Here is a 24,650-nt window from a genome sequence, read left to right as displayed (position 1 = left end):
GCCTAGATGCCAGTAAAAATTCATTCAACCAATACTCACTGTACTTGTACCACATGCCAGACACAGGGTAGACACAGTCTCTGTTCTCATAGAGATTCCCTGTCGGGTTCATCCCTCCCCGACCATGTTTGTCTCCCTCGTGTTCCTCCCACAAGCTGGCATGCTCTCGCGTCACGACCTTTGCATTTACATTTCCTTCTTGCAAAGTTCTTTACCCCAGATAAGGCAAACCCCTTCTCTTCCTTTAAGTCTTTGCTCAACATTCCCTTCTCAGTAAGTCTACCATGACTAGAAGATCACATCACACTTTCCCACCTCCATCCCTGGCACCTCCAAGCTCCCTCATCTGTTCATATTGCCTTTCTCCCATAGCACGCATCACTCTACAGCATCCTACAAGTTTACTTATATACTGTGTTTATTGTCTACTTCTTCCTGCTAGAGCATTCATCACTTCACAAGAGCAAAGTCCCTATTTTATTCACTGATGATCCTAAGTACCTGGAACAATGCCTGGCACAAAGTAGGGCAATAAATGTTCAGTGAATGAATCGAAGACCTTCCAGTACACTCACAGATGCACGGCTCATACAAACCCAACTCCCCTAAAGGCTCAGGAAGTCAAACCAGCTGGTGTGGCTCTGTCTTAAAGCAGTTCAGGATGAAAGAGCCTACAGATGCAGCTCACAGTGGAATCAGAACTGGGGAGGGGATGCCATTGCCCCCCCAGGGGCCATTGCCCACTGCTTCCTTTACCACCTCCCCACCTGACTGAGCTCCTTGAGGGTCAAGAACATAGTCTGCCTTTTTCACCAATACATCCTTGAAGACCCAGCCCAGAGCTGCCAAGGAAGCAACTGTTAGTTACCACAAGGTTGAAGGAATTTCAGTCACCATTGATCAAGCACCAACTATGTAGCCCACACAATGCTGAGCTCCTTACTCACATTACTTCTTACAAACCTCAACATATACCAAAGAGGTAGGTATTATTTTTTTTAACCCTGTTTAACAAATGAGGTTCAGACTAAGTAACTCACCCAAGTTCACATATACAGTAATAGATGGCAAAGCAGATTTTCAAACACAGGCTTGTCTGATTCCTGAGATTAAGATCTGAAAGTATATGTTCTACCACCGCACTGGGATGAAAGAGCTGGAGGGAGAGAAATAGAAAGAGAAGGGAGGGAATGAGGAAGGGAGACAGGGATGGAAGGAGGAAGAAGGAAAGATGTGGACAGGCCATATGCCAGATGTAGCATGGCGGTCTAAAAGAGCTGACCAGAGCTAAGGAACTTTCCCTCTTGGCTAAACATGACTCCATTAAGGCCCTGTCCCCCATTTCCATAAAAAAAAAGAGATGACACACCTGTCCTAGAAGAGATTTCATTTTAATTAATTCTTTTATAGCCTCTCTTTTTTTGTCTCTCTGAACTTGAATAAACTGAGCGGTAAATATATCTTAGTGGGAGACAGATAATCTAAAAATTGTGTTAGGGAGTAACAGAGAAATGTACTTCCTCCTAGAGTCTCTATAAAAGGAAGTCACAGCTACATTGTTGCTCCTCACCCATACTTATGCAAGCAACAATGAACTGCATGATGAGGCTGGGCTGGTGACCTCAGCCTTCTGCTTGGAAGACATCCCTATAGCTGTTCTTCCAGATGACCAGTGCTGACCTTAGAGGTCTGCACTCACCCTGGACCTCATCCAACCTGGTCACCCACAGCCCTGGCCTACACACCTTCCTGCTGTCCCAGGAGCATGCGTGCTCCAGAGAGAGCCCCATCCACAGACACTCAGCACCCAAGCTCTCAAAGGGCTTCCTAAGCAGAGCACTTCTCTGCAGAGTTCTGTGGATGAAAATCCTGGAAGCCCAGTAGGGCCTCCAGAAATCCCGCCAGTGTGGCTCCCCTCTCCTGTAGGCAAGCTAAAATAGTGTTAGGACTTCCCAGGGCCACCTACTTGGTGGCCTTGAGAAAATCAAAGCATATGTTGAATAAATGGAAAGTCTAGTAGAGGTCTCGCAAATCTAGTTGGCTCCGGTGTTGGGGATGTGTGGGAGGAAACACACTGGCTGGAGGCTATGGAAAGAACAGAATTCAAGCCCAATTCAGTGGCTATTTACTAGGGCCTTCTACAAAGCAGTCTGATCCTTCCTTGACAACACTCGTGGTTGAGCAGCAGCTGACAAGCAGATGTTGAACAGGGAGAGACAGAGAATTTACAGAAAGGAGAAAGAGATGGACGTGGAGGGAGAGGTAGGAGCCAGCTTTATCCTCACTGCTGTGAGCTAAGCTCTGCTTCGGCAGGGCCACCCCTTCACTCCAGCCTCTTCGCATAGGTTGGGCAACTTGCTTTGTCCTTGTTTCCTATGCCCTCCTGGTGACACTGCCCATGTGGATTCTTAGGGTCTAGAGGCACCCATCTCCTTGTGCCTCCCAAGAGGGAAGTGCAGGTCTGATCATGCGTGACTAGAGAGAATCCAGAAGTGTCACATCTACCGGGGGAGGCAGAGCTGATGCCCAGGACCTCTGACTCCAGACAGATCCCACAGATACAGCATCCTCTGAAAACACATCTGTCCCTGAAATGGCTAAGAGCACATGTTCTCCTGCAGCATGAAGACTAGGCAGAGGGCACTTGATCAGACAAAGCAGAAATACCCTTGGATTCAACATCACATGTCTCGTGGTCAACTGCTAAATGGGAGAAGGTTTACTGTGGCTCAGCAAAGCCTTTACAGGGGAAAGTCTCTGGTGCCCCCACATGCTTTATAGTCCAGTAGTCTCTGCTGACGGACAGTGGGGAAGGTTGCCTGGATGAGGTGCCCTTAAGAAAAGGCTTGAGGAATGACATTAGCCAGATGGCAAAATAAGAAGTTCTGGACTTCATTTCCCCACAGAGATGCCGAGTTAACAATATATGGCCCCAAAAGTCTTTATGAGAACTCCAGGAACCTACTAAGAAGTCACAGTACCCCAGGCAAGTTCAAACTCAAGAACAGTCACATTGAAACAGGTGAGGAAAGCCATTTCACACCAACCACAATAGCTCCAACCCAGCATACCTCAGCAAGACGAAGAAGAATAGCCCAACTAGCAGCTTCTCTCTCGGGAGGAAAGGGAAGAAGGGAGCATAAGTCAATGTTCCAGACTTTCAGAGAACTGCCCAAGGAACTGGTTTCTATCTTGTTGGATAGAAGTGCAAGTAGGGAATCAGTATACTTTAGATGCCTGAGAGCCACAGAGAGCAAAAGAGAGCTTAGTACAAGTACCAGGGAACTTGCAGTGACACAGACAGACACCAGAGGGCGCAAGAAACCATAAGCGCTTGGGAAAGGAAATGGCAAACTTCTCTAAGAAAGGATACGCACAAGCCCAGAGGAGACATATCCTTGGAAAAGGTTTGAGTTGCCTCCAGAGGCTATAGCCAGACTAACTGGTGGTCTTCCCCTATATGAAACCAGTCCATAAAGATGAGAAGGAGTAGCTATTTTTTCAAATGAACAAATCATAGCAAAAGATAAACAGGTACATGGAGAAATAGGGAAATATGGTTCAATCAAAGGGTCAAAATAAATCTCCAAAAACTGAACTTAAAGAAGTGGAGATCTATTTTCTACTAATAGAGAATTTAAAATAGTCATGTGAAAGTAGTTCAGTGCACTACAAGAGAACACAGACAACTAAATGAACTCAGGAAAACAATGAGTGAATAAAATGATAATATTGGCAATGAGACAGAAAGTATTAAATAAAATTTCTGTTGTAAAAAGCTAAAGGATACAATAAATCAATTGAAAAATTCACTACAGGGGTCCAGCATCAGACTTTATCAAGCAGAAGAAATAATCAGTGAACTTAAAGATAAGTCATTTGAAATTATCAAGTCAGAGGAACAAAAAAGAAAAAAGAATAAAATGAAGAAACCCTAGGGGACTTAGGGGATGTTATCAACTGGACCGATGTATACATCATAGGAGTCCCAGAAGGAGAAGAGAGAAAGGGGAAGACAGCTTATCTTAAGAAATAATGACCAAAAGTTCCCAAATCTAAGGAGATGGACATCCAAATTCAAAAAGCTCAAAAGATTTCAGCTAGAATGAGCCCCAAAAATCCCACACTAAGATAATGATCAAACTGTCATAAGTCAAAGAAGGAAACAATCTTGAAAGCAATAACACAAAAATCAACTTGTTACATACAATGGAGTTCATAAGAGTATCAGTGTTCATAAGATTATCAGCAGATTTCTCAGCAGAAATGTTGCAGGCCAGAAGGGAGTGGAAAGATATAATTAAGAGTGCTGAAAGGAAAAAATTTGCCAACCAAGACATTTCCGGCAGAACAGTCCTTCAAAAATGAAAGAGAGATAAGAACCTTTCCAGATAAAACAAAGGCTGAAAGAGATCATCATCACAGCTTTATAAGAATTGCTAAAGGGAGTTCTTAAAATTGAAACAAAAAGGCAACTCTACACACACACACACACACACACACACACACACACACACGGACAGTACAAAGCAATGCTACACAGAAGTACAAAATTATAAAGCTCCCTAGTAAAGGTGAATATATACAAAATAAAGAATCCTGGAATATAAAGAAAATAAAGAATCCCACATTGCCATAATGGCAGTATCAAACAATCAGTTTCAACTCTGATACAGAATTTAAAAGATAAACATAAAAATAACTATGACTATAAAAATGTGTTAATAGACACAAAATATAACTAAATATAATTTGAGACACTGATGACGAAGTTGGGAGGAGAGATGCAAAGGAGCAGAGTTTTGTGTGTGATTGAGGTTATCAGTTTAAAATAGAGTCTGTTAGCTGTAAGATATTCTGTTATCCTTACTGTAACTACAGAAGATTAGCAAAATAAAATGAGAGAGGAATGAAAATATATCACTGCAAACAAATCAATGAAAAACAAGGAAGACAGTGAGAAAAGAAAAGGACAAAATAACTGGCAGCACACATAGAAAACAATTTAAAATATGGTAATAGTAAGCCATTCTCTTATCAGCAATTACTTTAAATGTAAATGGATTAAATTCCCTAGTTGAAAGATAGAAAGTGGCTGAATAGTAAAAAACAACAATATCCAACTATATGCTGTCTAGGAGACTCATTTCAGATATAAGGACATACATATGCTAAAAGTATGGAAAAATATATTCTATGCAAATGGCAGCCAAAAAGATCAGGGATGACCATACTTACACAGACAGAATAAACCTCGAGTCAAAAACTATCTTAAGACACACATAAAAAATGACATTATGTAATGATACAAGGGTCAATTCACCAGGAAGATATAGTAATTAAAAATATATATATACACACCTACCAGCAGGGCACTCAAATATACGAAGCAAACACTGAAAGAATTGAAGAGAGAAATAGACAATAATACAGTAATAGTAGGAGACTTCAATACCTCACTTTCAATAATGGATAGGTCAACCAGAAAGAAGTCCAATAAAGAAAGTGTTTAATTACAACACTATAGATGAATTAAGCCTGGGAAACCTATACAGAGCACTCTACCCAACAAAAGCAGAATAAATATTCTTCCCAAGCACACATAGATCATTTTCCAGGATAGGTCACATATTGGGCACAAAGCAAGTCTTAACAAATTTAAGAAAACTGAAATCACACTGAGTATCTTTTCTGACCACAGTGAAATGGAATTAGAAATCAACAGCAAATGGAAACTGAAAAATTCACAAATGTGTGGAAATTAAATAATACACCACTGAACAACCAACAGGTCAAAGAAGAATCACAAGGGAAATTATAAAGCATCTTGAAACAAATGAGACTGAAAACACAGCATACCAAAGCTGTGGGATGCAGCAAAAGCAACACTAAGAGGGAAGTTTTGAGGAGTAAATGCCTACAATGAAAAAGAAGATTTCAAATCAACAACATAACTTTATACCAGAAGGCAACAGAAAAAGAATAACATGTTAAACCCAAGCTTAGCAGAAGGAGGAAATAATGAAGGCTAAAATGTAATTAAAGAAAATAGAGAATAGAAAAACAGTAGAAGAAATTGACAAAGCTAAAAACTGACCTATTGAAAAGGTCAACAAAGTTGCTAGAACCTTAGCTAGACTAAGAAAATAGGGAGAAGGCTCATATAAAAATCCGAAATGAATGAGGAGACATCACAACTGATGACACAGAAATTAAAAGGATGAAAGAGACTTCTATTAATAACTATATGGCAGCAAATTGGATAGCTTAGAAAAGAGGAATAATTTCTAGAAATATACAGCTACCAAGACTGAGTCATAAATTAAAAAATCTAAACAGACCTATAACTAGTAAGGAGGTTGAATCAGTCATCAGCAGATGTCTCATCAAAGAAAAGCCCACAACCCAGCAGCTTCACTGGAGAATCCTACCAAACATTTAAATAAGAAGTAACAGTAATCCTACACAATTTCTTACAAAAAACTGAAGAAGAGGGAACTCTTACAAACTCATTTTATGAGGACCCACTAAGATTCTGATCTGATGTCAAAATCAGATAAATATACTACAGGACAATTATAGACCAATCTTCTTGCTAAGTATTGATGCAAAAAATGCTCAACAAAATACTAGCAAGCTGAGTGAACAACACATTAAAATTATCATATTCCATGATCAAGTGGGATTTATTCCTAGAGCACAAAGATGGCTCATATGAAAAATGATCACTGTACAAACATACAAAAAATGATCACTGTAATACACCACATCAACAGAACAAAGGTTAAAAAAAAACTGATAATCTAAGTTACTGCAGAAAAATCATTGACAAAATTCAAAATTTCATCAGAAAACACACAGATAACTAGGAATATAGGGAAATTACATCAACATAATAAAAAGCATGTGCAAAACTTGACAGCTAACATTATATCAATGGAGAAGCATTGAAAGCTTTCCCTCCAAGACCAGGAACAAGGCAAGAATGACCTCTCTCACCACTTCTGTTCAACATAGTACTGAAAATCCTAGCCAGCGAAATTAGGCAAGGAAATAAATAAAAGACATCCAAATTGAAAAGGAAGAAGTAAAATTATCTCTGTTCACAGATGACATAGCCTTTTATGTACCAAAGCCTAGAGACTACAAACACAGACACACACACACACACACACATACACACACAAACACACACCTGTTAGAGCAAATAAACAAACTCAGCAAAGGTGCAGGATACAGAATCAACACACAAAAATTGTTTTTATACATTAACAATTACAATCCAAAAAAAGAAATTAAGAAAACAATCTCATCTACAATAGGACCAAAAAGAATAAAATACTCAGGAATACACCTAACCAAAGAGGCAAAAGAAAACTTACAGACTGAAAACTATAAAACATTGCTGAAAGAAATTAAACACAATAAACAGAAAGACATCCTATGTTCATGAATCAGAAGACTCAATATTATTAAAATGGCCACACTACTCAAATCGATCCACTGATTCAAATTCACTACTTTATTTATCTTCAGAGACCTTATCCCTACCCAACATGATGGTATACATTTACTTATCTGTTTATTGTCTGCAAATAACGAGATATGCATGGTCCCTGTGGGCAGGAATTTTTTTTCTTTCTTTCTTATCACTGGGTTTTCAGAGTCTAGAAGAGTGTGTGGTCTACAGGTGCACAACAAATACTTGATGGATGAATGAATGAATGACTATGGAGATGGGGCATCTGAAGCCTGGGGCATCTCCCCTGCATCTGTCAATCTTCTTGGTAAAGAGAGAAAAGGAGAAGAAGGAAGACAAGAACAGACTAGGATGCTGCTGCTGCCAAGTTGCTTCGGTTGTGTCTGACTCCTAGTGACCCCATGGACTGCAGCCTGCCAGGCTCCTCTGTCCATGGGATTTTCCAGGCAGGAGTACTGGAGTGGGGTGCCATTGCCTTCTCCACAGACTAGGATGACCGGAACTTTTTTGGTTAGGCTTGTGGGGACAACCAGACCAGCGTCCAGTGTATGAGGGCTCGGGAAGACCCATCCACTAGAGGGTCTCTGCCCTGGTCCCTTCTGGATTAGTGAAAGAACGAGACTATGTCCACTAGCTCTTGCCAGTTTGATGTAACTGTTTTTCCTAAAGGGTGCTGAATCAACAGACTCTATCAGCCAGACTGTAAAGTTCTCAGTTCTCCCACTTTTCATATCCTATTTCCCTGCTTCTCAGACTTTCATGTATGTACAAACCACCTAGGCAACCACTAGGGCTGTGTGTGGCCTGAGAATCAGCATTTCTAACAAGCTTCCAGGTGATATTGATGCAAAGCCTAGATTACGGTGGCTGGTTCTCAACTTCAGGGTACTTGAGAAGCTTTGCGGACTTCCGGTCAATGCCCAGACCACCCCCCAACCCAGACCATGTAAATCAGAACTCTGGAAGTGGGACCCCAGCAGTGGTTCAGCCCAGGCTGAGAATCGGAGCTCAAGGAGTATCCAAGGGTGGGCAGTCACCCTTCCACTCACGTGGAAGCAGAACCACTGCTCTCGCCCAGCTGCTGCGCCCGCCCTGGACTGCCTCCGGGCCACTGAAACTTCACGACTGCTGCTGAGAGTCTGCTGGGAGCCACGTGTCGACACTGGCCCACCCTGCTCTGGACGTGCGAGAGTGTGAACACTCCTAGACAGCGGGAAGGAAGCTTCCTGTTTGTCCCCACCTCCTGATTTCCCTTCTCACTTCTCTTTCCAACCAGGAGAGAGCTGGCATCCTCTTCAGGTCTAGTAGAACAATGGTTCTCAGCTATGGGAGGTTTTGCCTCCCAGGAGACATTAGCAAAGTCTGAATATGTATTTGATAGTCCTTGATTCAAAACCCCTGCTCTCTCTTGACTCTCAAGCCATGGAGCCCTGTCTGGCCCCTTACTCATTCAAGGTACGTTTTCTCTCTGGTGCCACTTTATCTCACTCAGCACTTCAATACTCATGAAGGTCCCCCCACCCACTGGGCTGGGGTCTACATATCTCTAAGCCCCATCTGTGCTCAGGATTCAGGTTCTTCCTCATGAAATTACTAAACCCTGTGCAAAGCAGGATGTGGCGAGTAACCCCCAAAACTCCATGAGATGTAAGGAGACATCTGAGCAGGGGACAGAACGCCCTCTTAGAAAGAGTGTAGCCTGGCTCCTAAATGCTTTTATGTCTGAATCTCAGCTATGATTCAGCCAAGATGCTCTGTCACACATGACCTGGGCCGCTGCTGTAGGCCAGGCCCTGCTTTAAATACTTTCTCTCATATAATCCTCCCCACAGCCCTGAGAAGCAGGACCACTCTCACTCCACTCTGATACACAGAGACTAGTAGCCCAGAGTCACACAGCTAGGAAGTAGCTGAGTAAGAATGTGAACCCGGGCAGCTTGAGTCCAGAGTCTACGAGTTTAACCACTCCATACTACATGGCCCCTTGTGCATTTCACCTAAACAACAATGCAGGCGGGCTTGGATTCTGTTCTTGGTATTATAGACGGAAATTAGTTTCTCAAAGGCAAAAGAATCTTTGAAAATCACTCAGCTAGTGAGTGGGGGACCTGGGGGATTGAAATCTAAGATAGACTCAACAGTCCATGCTGAGGTCAGGGAAGAAAACAACAGGCTACAGAAGACAGAACCATTCATTCATTCGCCCATTCATCACGCACTCAGCACACAGGCACTGACGCTTCTTGAGGTCACAGGTTGCATGTTAAGGATCTAGAGAGAAATCAGTCATGATCCCTCTGTTTGCGAGCTCATCCAGAAGACATGCTGCAGACTCGTGGGTGCACGGGGAGGATGGAGAGGATACAGAAGGGCAGGGAACCCTCTAGAAGACTAGGCAGCTGTGGGGAAGAGGTACGGGGAAGTCTAGGTGGGCCCTGCTTCTGTCCTCCAATGCCACCTGGGTCAGGCAGTCCAGGTGACACCCCTCTCCCAACACAGTCATCCACACACGCTCACATGGCCTCATGGCCTCCCCATCCTTTCTCCCTTGGCTTGTTCAGGACTCCAAATTCATAAGCACACCAGAGGGAGAAACCCGAAGGGGCTATATGCTCCCCCCATGGATCCCCTGCATGGGATGCAGGCTTGGCATCCCAACTTATCATCTTGAGGTCCCAGAGAGAAACCAAATTGTAACTGTCAGGAACACGACAGAACTGTCAAAAGCAGACAAAATCAGCCCCGTAAATTGTGAAACCGAAGTCACAGTTCTATTTGTTCTGCGAGAGTGAACACCTCATGTTTTTTTTTGTCAAGATGGAAAATAAAAACAAAGACTAGGAGCCCGGCAAGTGTTTCATCTTTGTGGAAAAACCTACCACTGCCAGCTCTCGGTTTCCGGCCATAACCCCCTCCCCATACACCTAAGTCTACATCCATTCAGTAAATACTCAGGGAGCCTTGTTATGGGAGTGGATGGGCACATCATCAGAAATGGTTCTGAGTCCCTGCCTTTAAATAATGGGCTTCCTTGGTGGTTCAGTGGTAGAGAAGCCACTTGCCCATACAGGAGATGTAGGTTCAATCCCTGGGTTGGGAAGAGCCCCTGGAGAAGGAAATGGCAACCTACTCCACTATTCTTGCCTGGGAAATCCCATGAACGGAGAAGCCTGGTGGGTGGTACAGTCCATGGGGTCGCAAAAAAGTCAGACAGGGCTTAGCGACTAAACAACAGAAAATTGCTCAAGAGACAATCCCATCTCCAGCTAACAAAATTAGAGCATAGTGTCAGACCAGAACAGACAGAACAACTCAGTGGGTGATTAATGGCGCTATGCCGGAATCAGAGATGGCATCTTGGAAGAGGTAACATCAACGCTGGGCCTTAAAAGGTGAATACAGTCCCACCAATTCCACCTGGAGGAAAAGGGAGGGAAAGAAACTCCAGAGGCAGGGGAAGGAAGCTGTGAATGCACAGAGGCTGGAACAAGGTAGAAAAGGGGACAGAGAACCAGGCAGTCCTTTGGAAGCTGACTCTCCACTCTGTGACGAGGTTAGGAAGAGTCACTCCTGCCAGGGACACTGGGCCATCGGGCATCCAGGGCCCCCTGCTTTGGCGAGCAGCGGGGGCAGCCCTCCCGGCCGCTCCCAGGCTCATGCATGAAGGCTGTGCACAGGCGGTGCACACATATTTCCCATCAGCCCCCAGCCATGCACACGTGTGTGTACGCGCGTGTGTATACGTGATGGTGGCGATCTGGCAGGCCACGCTGCAGAAGCCCTGCAGCACTGCTACTGCTCACCAAAATAGCATCGAGCAATTTAGGTCAGGAAGTAAGGCCTGTGTTATTATTACTAGTTACGGGTGAAGTTATTTAATAAGAATGTCACATCCAATTGAGACCATGGTGGAACTGTCAGCAGGAAGAATGTAATCACACTAACTGGAGGCGCTCCAGGCCCCTGCCGTTTGCACACCTCCACAGGGCCGCACAGAGATGGACTCTCTGCCGGCCTCACTGATGCCTGGAGGCGCTGCCTCCGGCGGGGGCAGGGGACGCTGGGCCAGGTCCCAGAACAGCCAGACCTACGCTGCTCCCATCCAGACCCCAGGAGAGGCTCTGGGCAGGGGGGGGAAGCATCTCGGGACCCGCTGGGCCCCTCGGCATCACACCATCTATGGCCTGATGCCCCATGGGAAGGTAGAAAGACAGAAAGACAAAGAGAAGACCAGAGACTCAAAGGGAAAATGGGCAGAAGAGAGACGGGCAGTTAGGAACACACACACACACACAGAGGCAGTCCCGGTGACAGAGCTCAAGAAAGAGGCGGGCAGAAGAGAAGAGGGAAAGAGACAAACAGGGATGGCAGGGACAGAGGCAGACATGCGAACAGAGACCAGATTAGGGGCAGGAAAGGCACCAATAGAGACGGATGTGGCCTGGGAGCCTAGAGGAGCCACGAGTCCCCAGCTTCATGACGAAGGCTGGCAGTGTCGCTGAACACTCAGGCCCCGAGCGAGTTAACTGGGAGGAACTGGAGATTGAGTGTGGCTATTGGGAGCAGCTCGGCCTTAGATGGAAGAAGGAGAGGCAGGAGCCAGAGGAGTTCCTGGCCCACAGAGAGCCCCTTTTTGATTCGGAACAGTTTAAAGAGTAGAGTCAGTGGAGAAGAAAAATAACATGGGAGCAGTGGAGGGGAGGGAAGAGCTGACTCTGTGGGTGAGAGGCGGGGCAGGATCAGAGGCCTGGGAACTGCGGCCCCCCGAGTGACCCCCGTCTCCTCCCCCAGGGAGCAGGGGGAGGGTGGAGCAGCCGCCAGGCAGGTGACAGGCAGGAAGGGCAGCAGGACTTGGGAGAAATCCGTTCTTGGCATCTGGATGTTCTCATTGGGGTTCTGGCCGGGTCATCAATGTGACACACCTGGGAATTTGTGTCTTGGAAAAACCACTCTCAGGATGAAGTCAGGGGCTGACCTGGCAGCCGAAAGGATAGCAAAGCTGGGCGGGGCTCAGTATTTACAGCCCAAGAAAGGAAGTGGGCAGCTCACCCTGGGCCGAGTGTAGGGAGCTGGGGCAGCTGAAGGTGGAGGGTCCCAGGAGACAATCATTCGATGCGGGGACACAGAAGGAAGGAGCTGCTGGAACAGGAAGTCTCCAGTTTCTAAAGAGGACTTGCCTGGCTGGGCATTGCTACTGTTCCAGCATCAGCCTCCTCCGCCTTCGGGTTCCCAGGCTCTCCTCTGCCTGCACTGGCCAGCCATGACCTCAGCTTGCCCTTGGGAGCGTTCTTGGTTCGTCTCTCTGGGGAAACAGTGTGTCCCACCACCTTCTCAGCCACCGCCTGGCTCCACATTTGCTCCACATCAGGGCATGGACAACCTTTCTCCCAAGTTCTCTTTGGACTTAGAGCTCAGTCTAGACCCGGTTCAAGGGCTTCTCTCCATGAAATTCAGCACTGATAATTCAGAGGCAGAAATAAAGTCCAGGCAGCAGATCCCTGCCAGAAGCTCTGGAAGCTTCTGAGTGTGAAGAATCTGAGGCCTGAAAGGCTTTTGAGGCTCATGGAAACTAGGGCATCATGTCCTCTGAAGCCTGGACCCACAGGCAGGGCTGCCTTGTGGGGGTCTGAGGGTATCCCCTGCCTCCTCCCCCAGAAAGCACCCACAGTGTGGGCTCCAAGCCAGCAGGTTAGGCAGGGGCTCCACCGAATAGTCAAAGCTCTGGTGTTTCCAGTAGTCACGTATAGATGTGAGAACTGGACTATAAAGAAGGCTGAGTGCCAAAGAATTGATGCTTTTAACTGAGGTGTTGGAGAAGACTCTTAAGAGTCCCTTGGATTGCAAGGAGATCAAATCAGTCAGTCCTAAAGGAAATCAGTCCTGAATATTCATTGGAAGGACTGATGCTGAACTGAAGCCCCAATTCTTTGACCACCTGATGTGAAGAGCCAACTCACTGGAAAAGGCCCTGACTCTGGGAAATATTGAGGGCAGGAGCAGAAGGTGATGACAGAGGATGAGATGGTTGGATGGCATCACCAACTCAATGGACATGAGCTTGAGCAAATTCTGGGAGACAGTGGAGTACACGGAAGCCTGGCATCCTGCAGTCCATAGGGACACAAAGAATCAGACACGACTTAACGCCTGAGCAGCCACCACCACTGAAAGAGAGGTCATATGTTCCAGGAGGGCTGACGTTCAAGCAGAGGCGCACAGCCTCGGTTCTGCTGAGCCAGGCGCACCAGGCCCCCACTGCTCCCAAGCATTCAGGCAGCCCAGCAGGCTCCGTGCAGCAGCCGGCCTGGTCGGGCCCCAGCTTCTGCCAGGCATGGTTGCCACACACAGACTCCCATCCTGGGTCACTGGATAGCTAGCTGGAGGTGGGACAAAAGCCCTCAAGTGTGTCTGGGAGGGCACAGGGGGACAGTGACTGGGGGAGGGCAACTTTAAGGTCAATGCTTGATCCGTTCCTAGAATTGGGAGCTGGGACCCAAGCTATGCAAGATCCTCTGAACACAGAATTCACTGGCACACACAATTCACACACACACTGGCGTCTCTAGACACAAATGTCCATGTCCACTACATACACGCACACATTTCCACCCCCACCCCACACAAACACTTGCTCACATGGTTCTACCACATGCATAGCTTCTTGGTACAGGGGTGGGTGCCCCACATTCCCAGGCTGTCCCTCCGCCATCCCAGATGGAGGGCTCCGTGGGCCCCCTCCCTCCACCAAGGCCCCCGCAGTCTCCTGAAGGAATCAATGCAAGGCTCTGAGTGTCTCTTCCACCTGGTGCTATGTTTGTGAGTGGCAGACTGTTGTGTGTGTCTGGTGAAACTCTGCTTACACACAGAGACGAGAATACACAGAAGGACGTATGGAAGTATGGGGGAATTTAGAAGAGCTCATGAGAGCTACAAAGAGCTGACTCATTGGAAAAGACCCTGATGCTGGGAAAGATTGAGGGCAGAAGAGGGGTGACAGAGGATGAGATGGTTGGATGGCATCACCGACTCAATGAACAGGAGTTTGGGTCAACTCCAGGAGATAGAGAAGGACAGGGAAGCCTGGAAGAGTTCAAGGGGTCGCAAAGAGTCGGATATAACTTAGTCACAGAATAACAAGGAGAGCTGCACTGCCCATCTCCGACCACTGCAGACACACACTTTTCAGGGCTACCCAGACCCACTCCCTGTTCCCAGCATATACACACCAAGCATCCGGTAGCACAGAGGTGAGGACAAGCTCAGCCTAGGGAGTCAAAAAGACCTGAATTTACTACCCCACTCTGCCACTTGCTGGCTGTGTGACGCTGGGCACTTTGCACACCCTCTCTGAGCCTCAGGTCCCTCATCTGTAAGGAAGGATAATAATAGCTCCCTCACAGGCCTGCTGGGAAGGTTAAATGAGATCATAGCTGTACAACACCAGGCACAAGGGACTCCATAAACATTAATTACCACTCAGCCTTGTGCCTTTCGTTCATGCAGTGGATAAGTATTTACTAAGCGCTGTGTGTCAAGCCTGGAGGCACTGGCGGTGCAAATCGCCTATGACATCCTCACACAGCTCGTTTTCCAGTGCTGGGACAGATGGAGGCAAGTAAACGATAAGCAAATGATGGAGGGAGCGTGAGCCGAGTTAGGAAGAAGGTGATGGGGCGGAGCTTCATCTGGAGTGCCCACCTCCGAGGGCATCACTCCAGAGCAAAGACCTAACTGGGGAGTAAGAGTCAGCCACGGCACATCTCCGGGGAGAGCATCCCAGGCAGGGAGAAGAACGGGCAGAAATGCCTGCAGACAGGAACAGGCGTGTTGTTTTTCAAGGTAACAGCAAGAAGGCCAGCACCCCTGGTGGAGAGAAGCCAGCCAGACTGGTGGGAGATGAGATGGGGTAGATCTCATCTACCAGATCAAATCAGGATGGTTTGAACTGTGTGCACGTGGGGGGAGGGGTGACCTCGTCTGATCGGATCTGCATATTTCGGGCTCTCTCCCCGGGTGCTATGTGAAGAAGGAACACTGGTGAGCACAGGGGGGAAGTCGGCAGAGCAACCAGGGAGCTGTTTGCACCAAGGACAGGCAAAGAGCGTCTTTGGACTCACCCTGCTCCACCTCCACCCTAAAGCCCTCTCTGCTGTCCAACTACCTCCTACCCCCCACCCATCCACGGAATCCTCTCTCAGGAAGCCTTCTCTGATGACTCCAGACTCCAGAGGCCACGTTCCAACTCTTTGTGAGCAATGTTCTTGAAGGCCAGCGCCCCAAGAGACCCTCCCTGGGCCCCACCCCTGTGAATCCACAGCACTAGATTCCTGGTTTAAAGGACAAAGCATCTTACCTACGACCCAAGAACCGGTGTGGTTTGACTCTCCTTTATGTACCTACCCACTAGATACAGCACATAGCAGGTGTTCAGTAAATGTATACCTGCAAGATGGCGCCTGTCCTTTTCTGCCCAGAGTTTTGCACCCCTCCGCCAGCGTCTCCCTACCGCTGACACCACCAATGGCTGCTTCATGTTAACAAACATTTCAAGCATTTGGATGCACCAAGTCTTTCCAAGTGCATGTTCTCGTTTCACCTTCCTGACCATCTTGTGATGCAAGGGCTGTTATAACTCCACTTTACAGATGAGGAAACTGAGATGCAGAAAGTCAGTAACTTGCCCCAGGTGGCAGAGCCAGCCAGTGGCGATGCCGGATGCGAGCTGCGCACATGCTCAGTCACTTCAGTCGTGTCCAGCTCTTTGTGACCCCATGGACTGTAACCCTCCAGGCTCCTCTGTCCATGGGATTCTCCAGGCAAGAACACTGGAGTGGGTTGCCTTGCCCTCCTCCAGGGGATCTTCCCGACCCAGGGATTGAACCCCTGTCTCCTGCACTGCAGGCAGATTCTTTACCACTGAGCCACCGGGGAAGCCCACAGTTGTACCTGACCTAGAGTCACAGCTCTGCCTGCTCCACTGGGGCAGCGGTGGGGGCAGGGGAGGTGGGCAGGGGTGTGGTGGAGAGCATGTCTTAAACTTTCAAATAAATGAATGGATGAATATATCTTGCAAGGTATTTACACAGGCCAACCTGGCCTGGTGATGTCTCCATCCTGCCCTCTCTGGAAATACGCATAGACAGAGCCTCAGCATCCTGAACCTTCTCCCTCAACTCCACCCCAGCATCCAGCTGCCCACCACCAGGAATGGCAGAAAGTGAAGAGCAGGTTGAAACGGCAGGCTCACCCTGCTCCTACTCATAGCTGTCCAGCCCAGGCCTCCTTGTGAGTGAGCACAGAGTGGGGAAAGGTGGACCCAGGGAGCCCACCATCACCAAGCTGCACATTTCCTTCCAGTCCTAAAACGTCCTTCTGAGTTTTAGTTGGGCCAGGGTGAACCTCTCAGTCTTTGCACAAGCTCATCTCTCAGTCTATAGTACCCGTCCCCAATATGACACAAGCATCAGGATTTTGGGGGCTTCCCAGGTGCAGCTAGTGATACAGAACCCACCTGCCAATGCAGGAGATGTAAGAGACACGGGTTCTATCCCTGGTCGGGAAGATCCCCTGGAGGAGGGCACTGCAACCCACTCCAGTATTCCTGCCTGGAGAATCCCATGGACAGAGGAGCCTGGTGGGCTACCGTCCATAGGGTCACAAAGAGCAGGACATGATTGAAGTGACTTAGCTCACATGCATGCATCAGGATTTTCTGACAATAGCTCTGGGTGCTCATTCAAGGTCCTCTGAACCATGAGCTAGCAGTGACCAGAAGCACTTAAGCTTGGCTTCCCAAGGGACAAGGGACACTCCAACTTCCCATGGGCTGCAAATTCCCCAGGTATGGAACAGTTGACCTTCTCAGACAAATCTTATAAACAGCCCACTCCCAAGCAGCTTGTCCCTTCACTGAAAAGGGGGCTTATGTGCTTGGCCTGTAAGAAGGAAGAGCAAAAGACAGGGGTGCCCCACTTCTGGAATACATACCCCCACTGATGTCAGACACAGCACCAAAATTAGACAGGGCCCCTCTTGCTGACCCTGACTTTGTTCTCTTTCCCCAGTGCAGTCTACATCTTAACCCCTGCCATGTGACATTATGGAATTCATCCTGAGCCCCACTGAGCAGTGGGTGACACCCACAGAGCCTCACCTTGCTCACCGCCCACTTTTTTCTGTGATACTTTCTGTTAAAACTCAAATATCTCTTCCTCTTTTACCTCCTTGAGCACCAGTACTTGCTCCCTCCTCTTCTCCCTCAAATTCACTCATTCAATCATCGGACATCGGTTGAGCCCCTACATGTCAGGTTCTGCGTGCTAGGTCCAAGACAATAGATAAGACGTGGTCCTTGCTAGGGACCTAGCATCTTCCTTTAGCACCTCTCTCCCTTTATACATGTACCACTCGTGACCATATCAAGCTGTCCACTAGACTGGCAGTTCCTCTGAAGCTGGTACAATGGCTGGTTTAAGGATGCTGTCTCAGCATCCAGGACCTTGCTCCAAAATCCTGTGCATGAAGTGGAATAATAGAAAAGGCAAGCCTTTCAAAATCATAATGGTTCCATTAATTCAGTCAGCCCATGTTTATCGATGCATACTTTATTACAGGTTGTATAAAAAGGCTGTTTCACCATTCCTCATTCCCAGTCCTCTTTTCCAATGGGAAGCAAATCAGTGGAAGAAGGCATGTCCAGGGACGTGAGTGTGCATGGGAAACCTGGGTAGTTTGGCAGTCAGACCGTCAGTGCGGGAGGGAGATTTGCTCTCTCTGGTGCCTCATGCTTGTGGCTTCTACAGTTCTCTCTGTGCCTCCCTCACTTTGGAAATATCTGTTTGTCTGAAAACAGCCTACACACTTTGCCCTCAAACTTCAAACTCTTTTTTTTTTAATCTCAACTCATCACAGCAATAGCCTGAAGAGGAGGAAATCATCAAATGGGAGTTTCTTTTCTCTCCTACAGACCCAAGGGATGAAGAGGCTGAAAAGATCCCTTCAGGTTAATTCAGAAATATGAAGACTTCACATTTTCATTTTCAATTAAGTAATTACTACACTGCCATAGTAACACTTGCTGCCCTATTTTAGATTAGAAGTAAAAGAAAAAAAAAGCATTAACACATATTCATTGTTAACTTCTATATAATTTTTAAGTGGGAAAGATCTTTAAGTATAACACAAAATTAGAAGGCAAAACAAATTGACAATTCTGATTGCATTAAAATGTAGAACCTCTGTATGTACAAGGAAAGAAAGGAAGGAAGGAAAGGGTGGAGAAGAAGGGAGGGAGGACGGAAGGAATCACAGAGCCTAAAGACAAACTCCGAACTGGGAAAAATATTTGGCATATTGCTAAAAATAAAAAGCCAATGCTTTTTATATGCAACAAGTTCTTATAAATCAAAAAGAAAAAATACAAATAATGCCATAAAAAACAAGCAAGATGAGTAAAGTTCATGAACAAACAATTTGAATGAGAAGAGATAAAGTAACTAAGAAACATGAAAAATGATCAATTTCATTTACAATTAAAGTAATGCAATAATGAGATACCTGATATACATCAGAACGGCAATTTTTAAAAGTTGTTGAAAGGGTATAGAGCAGTAGTTACTGGACCAGCACAAGAGCATCACCTGTGAACTTGTTAGAAATGCAAATTCTCTATCTTGTACCAGCCATACTCTATCTCAGATCTACTGAATCAGAAAACTCTTGGACCCAGAAATCCATACTTTTACAAGCCCTCTCAGGTGATTCTGATGTTCTCTAATATGTAGAGAAACCAAGAACTCTCCAGTACTATTGGTAGCATTTAGTGTCATCTGGCACTTTTATGAGCATAAATTTATATATCTGTTGAGGCGCCAAATCCATTCTACAGACTAGTTCACTCATTTTGAAATCACTTTCTCTCCCGCACACACATACACAACTACTTTACCGTGGTGTTATTTAGGGGAGCCAAAAGCTAGAAAAAGCCTAAATAATATGGGACTGAACAGACCACCTGACCTCCCTCTTGAGAAACCTGTATGCAGATCAGGAAGCAACAGTTAGAACTGGACATTGAACAACAGACTGGTTCCAAATAGGAAAAGGAGTAAGTCAAGGCTGTATATTGTCACCCTGCTTATTTAACTTATATGCAGAGTATATCATGAGAAATGCTGAGCTGGAGGAAGCACAAGCTGGAATCAAGATTGCCGGGAGAAATATCAATAACCTCAGATATGCAGATGACATTATCCGTATGGCAGAAAGTGAAGAAGAACTAAAGAGCCTCTTGATGAAAGTGAAAGAGGAGAGTGAAAAAGTAGGCTTAAAGCTCAACATTCAGAAAACTAAGATCATGGCAACCAGTCCCATCACTTTATGGCAAATAGATGGGGAAACAGTGGAAACAGTGGCTGACTTTATTTTTGGGGGGCTCCAAAATCACTGCAGATAGTGATTGCAGCCATGAAATTAAAAGACGCTTACTCCTTGGAAGGAAAGTTATGACTGACCTAGATAGCATATTAAAAAGCAGAGACATTACTTTGCCAACAAAGGTCCGTCTAGTCAAGGCTATGGTTTTTCCAGTGATCATGTATGGATGTGAGAGTTGGACTATAAAGAAAGCTGAGCGCTGAAGAATTGATGCTTTTGAACTGTGGTGTTGCAGAAGACTCTTGAGAGTCCCTTGGACTGCAAGGAGATCCAACCACTCCATCCTAAAGGAGATCTGTCCTTGGTGTTCATTGGAACGACTGATATTGAAGCTGAAACTCCAATACTTTGGCCACCTGATGCGAAGAGCTGACTCATTGGAAAAGACCCTGATGCTGGGAAAGATTGAGGTCAGGAGGAGAAGGGGACAACAGAAGATGAGATGGTTGGATGGCCTCACCGACTCAATGGACATGGGTTTGGATGGACTCCGGGAGTTAGTGATGGACAGAGAGGCCTGGCGTGCTGCGGTTCATGGGGTCACAAACAGTCGGACACAACTGAGTGACTGAACTGAACTGAACTGAACTGATGCAGTCATTCCTGGTAATTTGTGAAAATCTATGCAATCATTAACAAGAATGAGATGAATCAATAAATGTCGACCTACAAAGATGTATAAAGAGATACTGTCAAGAGAAAAGGCATACTACAGGATAGTATACTTGATATACAGAATGATTACATTTGTGTGAGAGGTAAAGAATTTACATCGTATTTCTACTTATGAATTTGAAAATCTCTAGAATAAGTGGGACTGGGGACCTGCAGAAGACCTTTTTCACCAGATGCCCTTCTATGGTGTTTGAATTTTTGCCCTGAGGATATACCACTTTCATAGTAATTGAAAGTAGTTTTAACTAATTAAATTACAGCAAACAGTCTGGTTGAGAGAAGAGGAAATGTAGGCCATCTAAGTAACTGTATCCTGGGGACTATTCAATCCCCCACCTGAGATCCCAGGAGGCATCTTCTGGGTTTTATCTTCAGTCCCCCAGGTTGCTTTGATAAAGAACTAAAAACTCTGTGGCACTGAACTGATGACCCTCAAAATAAATTATTCATTTAATAAAGAATAAAACCCCACATTCATTGAACAAGGCAAGGGTCCCTGGGCCACTTGATTTTCCTTCCTGTTGGTCCAGCCCACCCAACTGGATGTGCTGTGGACCGTTAAGTCACTGAATCTCATTCAGTTTCCAGCAGGGAACAAACAGACCATCTCCATTACAAATTACAAAGACGTGTAAACACCAGTGTGCACACATCTCGTATTTGCATGTCAGAGTCAACAAAGACTCCGTGTGTGCGTTAGAAGAGACACAGAGGCATGTGAAGTAGTCTGTATCGGTGTCTAGACCTGACACAGAGTTCTCACGAAGGACGTCATGGGAACTGACAAAGAGAATGATGCAGAGGAGACCAGGTTCCTATCCCCAGACACTCCCTCTAAGAAGTCAAGATATTTGATTCTCCCCATTCAGCCTGTATCTCTGCTCTGACCACATAGTCTCCACATGGGTTTGCTTGAACAATAAATTACAAAAACCCAGATCCATCCATTATCTAATCATCCTTCTATCCATACATCCTTGGGTGTGTTCTTGTATTCATTCATCTATCCATACACTCTTGGTTTAGTCACTAAGTCATGTCCAGCTCTTGCAACCCCATGGACTGTATGTAGCTAGCCAGGCTCCTCTGCCCATGGGATTCTCCAAGCAAGAATACTGGAGTGGGTTGCCTTTTCCTTCTCCAGTCCAAACACTTAAATCTACCCATTCCACGAATCTCCTCATCATCCATTACCTCAGTCTTTTCATTCAACCATCACACTTCATCTGCATAATCTACCAAGTCAATCCTTCCATTTATTCAACCATCTTTCCATTTATTCATCCAATCCATTCACCCACCCTATCTGCCCCATCTCTCCTTCCACTTTACCAGTCTAGCAACCAATCCCCATTCTTCTGTCCTAGCCATCTGTGCATTCATTACTACCACCATATAATAGCCCATCCCTCTGTTCATCCATCCCAAATGCCTACCCATCCCATCTAGCTTTCCATCTCACCCACCCATCCACCAACCATCACCTACTATCCTATTCATCCATCCTCTCATCCATTCATCAATCATATCTCTTCATGCCCTTCCACAGCCTGGACCTGGTTATACCTCTGGAAGTACAGAGACTGGGGCAACCAAGGTCAAATGACTTTACAAGAAAAAAAGTGACTGAAACCATGCTACTTTCCTCAAGGCCTGCTAAGCTCCTTTCACCTGGGATGTATCTGAGCACTCTCAACAGCAACGTCTTTATCCAAACCTCAGATCTCTTCTTTTTATCTTTCATGCCCAGACTCTCTTACTGGTCTTTTATCAGCTATGACCTCTAGGTACCACCAAAAGCAAAACATCAGCCTCAAAACCTGCCTGCAATCTTCAGTGCCCAGGTAACTACATGTTTCTTTCCTTGCCACCCCACATGGCACTTTAAATTCTAACCTGGGGTGAGGTCCCAGCCATGATGTTCATACCCTGACCCAGTTTTACAGCTTGGTCTGGCCTGGTCCAACCTGGCCTAAAACCATTCACAAAATAGTGCCACTCAGCAAGGTTTCAACTAAAGAATATACCTTCCAACTGGAAAGGCAAGCAACCTAACACTTAATAAATACCTTCTGCAACACAAGAAGTATGTTAAGCACTTGTTACTTGACATCTAGTTTCATCTTCACTGCAATTCTCCAACTTAGGCAAAGAGGCTCAGAGGAGAAACCAAGGCTCAGAGAGACATTAATAATTTATCTGAAATCACATAGCTGTTGAGAGGCAATACCAGAATTCAAACTCAGATCTAACTCCAAAGCTTTGGCTCTTTATGCTCCCATATGCTGCCACTAAGAGGGCAATTTCCAAGCTAACCCAGAGAGAAGATGTTGGAATAACAAGGAAGAAAAAGGTCTAATTTTCCAACCGCTTCTCTAACCAAGTAAAAATGATGATGTGAATTACAAGTTATAGTTTATTGTGAGTGCTAACTCTGTGCCATCAGGTGCTGGCTTAAGGCTTCCTGTATATTATTTTGTTAAAAAGAAAGTGAAATCATCGTGATGATCCTTCAAGGGCCCCTCCACTCGCTATGGTCGAACAGGTCCCGACTCAAGGCGTCAAGGGTTTCGAGTGTACACTGCACAACTTTCTCCAGAAGGACCTGAACAGCAGATATGCAGCCTGTTGGCACGTATACCCATAAGGCAGGAACTCTCACGTTTTTGCAAGGGCACAGGGGTTCGAATCCTGCTGCACCACTTACTTGTCAGGTGACTATGGCCAGCTTGTTTCCTCTTCTTTTTAAAAAACATCTATTTATTTTATTTCTTTATTTGGCTGTGCTGGGTCCTAGTTGCAGCACATGGGACCTTCAATCTTAGTTGCAGCATGCAAGATCTTTAGTTGTGGCATGCAGATTCTTAGTTGTGGCATGTGGGATCTATTAACAGTTTCCTGACCATGGATCGAACTCAGGCCCCTGCATTGACAGTGCGGAGCCTTAGCCACCGGACCACCAGTGGAGTCCCTGCTTCCCATTTGAAGCTTCTGTTTCCTCCATCTGTAAAACGGAGATGCTAAGAGTCGTCCTGCCTACAGAACTGTCATGAGACTGCAATTTAGTTTTTGATGTAATGTTTTGTTTCACCTCTCTCTTATTGTTGGCTATTTAGTTTATTCCCATTTTCCCCTCTGTTATCAAGAACGCTATGCATCTTATACATAAATGGTTGACTGCAACTCTGGTTGTTTCTTCAGGGTAAATTCTTTGAAGTGAGTATTTGAGTCCAAACACATGAATATTTTTAAGGCTGTTGATAATGTATTGCCGAGTTGCTTTCCAGCAAGTTTGTAACAATTTACACTCCCACCGGCAGTTTACAAAAGTGCCCATCACACTGCACCCTTGCCAGCATCTAGTACTTTTTTCTGGAACAATTCTTTTATTTCTTTTCACACACACATTCATATACCATCTTGCATGAATACGTAAAGTACAATCTTATTATGCCTGCCGAGTTTTTAACTGCAATTTTACTTTCTACTTTCCCCTTTTTCACTTGGCGTTCTTCCCCCTCACTTCACCACCTCACCTACCCAAACTTCCCACTAGCCAACACACACCCCTAGGTAACCCATATTAACAATCTAGTTTACATCTGTCCATATTTTTATTCTTGCTCATAAACCATATGTAAACATAAAATTACATACTCACAGACATACACATTTACATATAGAGTGGGGGGTTGACATTGTTTATCTTTTTAAAATTGGATTGTATTATACACATTTCTCGGCATCTTGCTTTTCTCATTCAATAATAATGATGTTTCAATTAAATGAAGTAATGTCTACATAGTACTCAGCATAGCAACTAGAGCACTGAGTATGTGTTATTTATTGTTGCTTTAGCTGTTGTAAATTTAAAAAGAACTGGCACCCCTCCTAAGGCTGTGAGTGTCACAGTTAAGGCGCCTCTCTCATTCTTCCCAGTCTTGTTTGGGGAGAGACAGGATAAGAATAAGACAAGGTCACTACAGTTGAGTGTGTCTACCTTCACTGAGTCATTCTTTCTATGAACTGACACCTTGCTATTCGCCAGGGACTGTCTACA

General features: G+C 45.6%; 1 protein-coding gene across 5 annotated transcripts in view; it reads right to left on the bottom strand.

Annotated features, from left to right (window-relative positions):
• CSMD2 (CUB and Sushi multiple domains 2) overlaps positions 1 to 24,650 on the bottom strand; it is a 697,019-nt gene that overhangs the window by 632,219 nt on the left and 40,150 nt on the right. The window lies entirely within an intron of this gene.

This window comes from Odocoileus virginianus, chromosome 5 (genome assembly GCF_023699985.2).
Source record: "Odocoileus virginianus isolate 20LAN1187 ecotype Illinois chromosome 5, Ovbor_1.2, whole genome shotgun sequence".
Classification (NCBI taxonomy): domain Eukaryota; kingdom Metazoa; phylum Chordata; class Mammalia; order Artiodactyla; family Cervidae; genus Odocoileus; species Odocoileus virginianus.
This window is presented reverse-complemented; position numbering and strand designations above follow the sequence as displayed.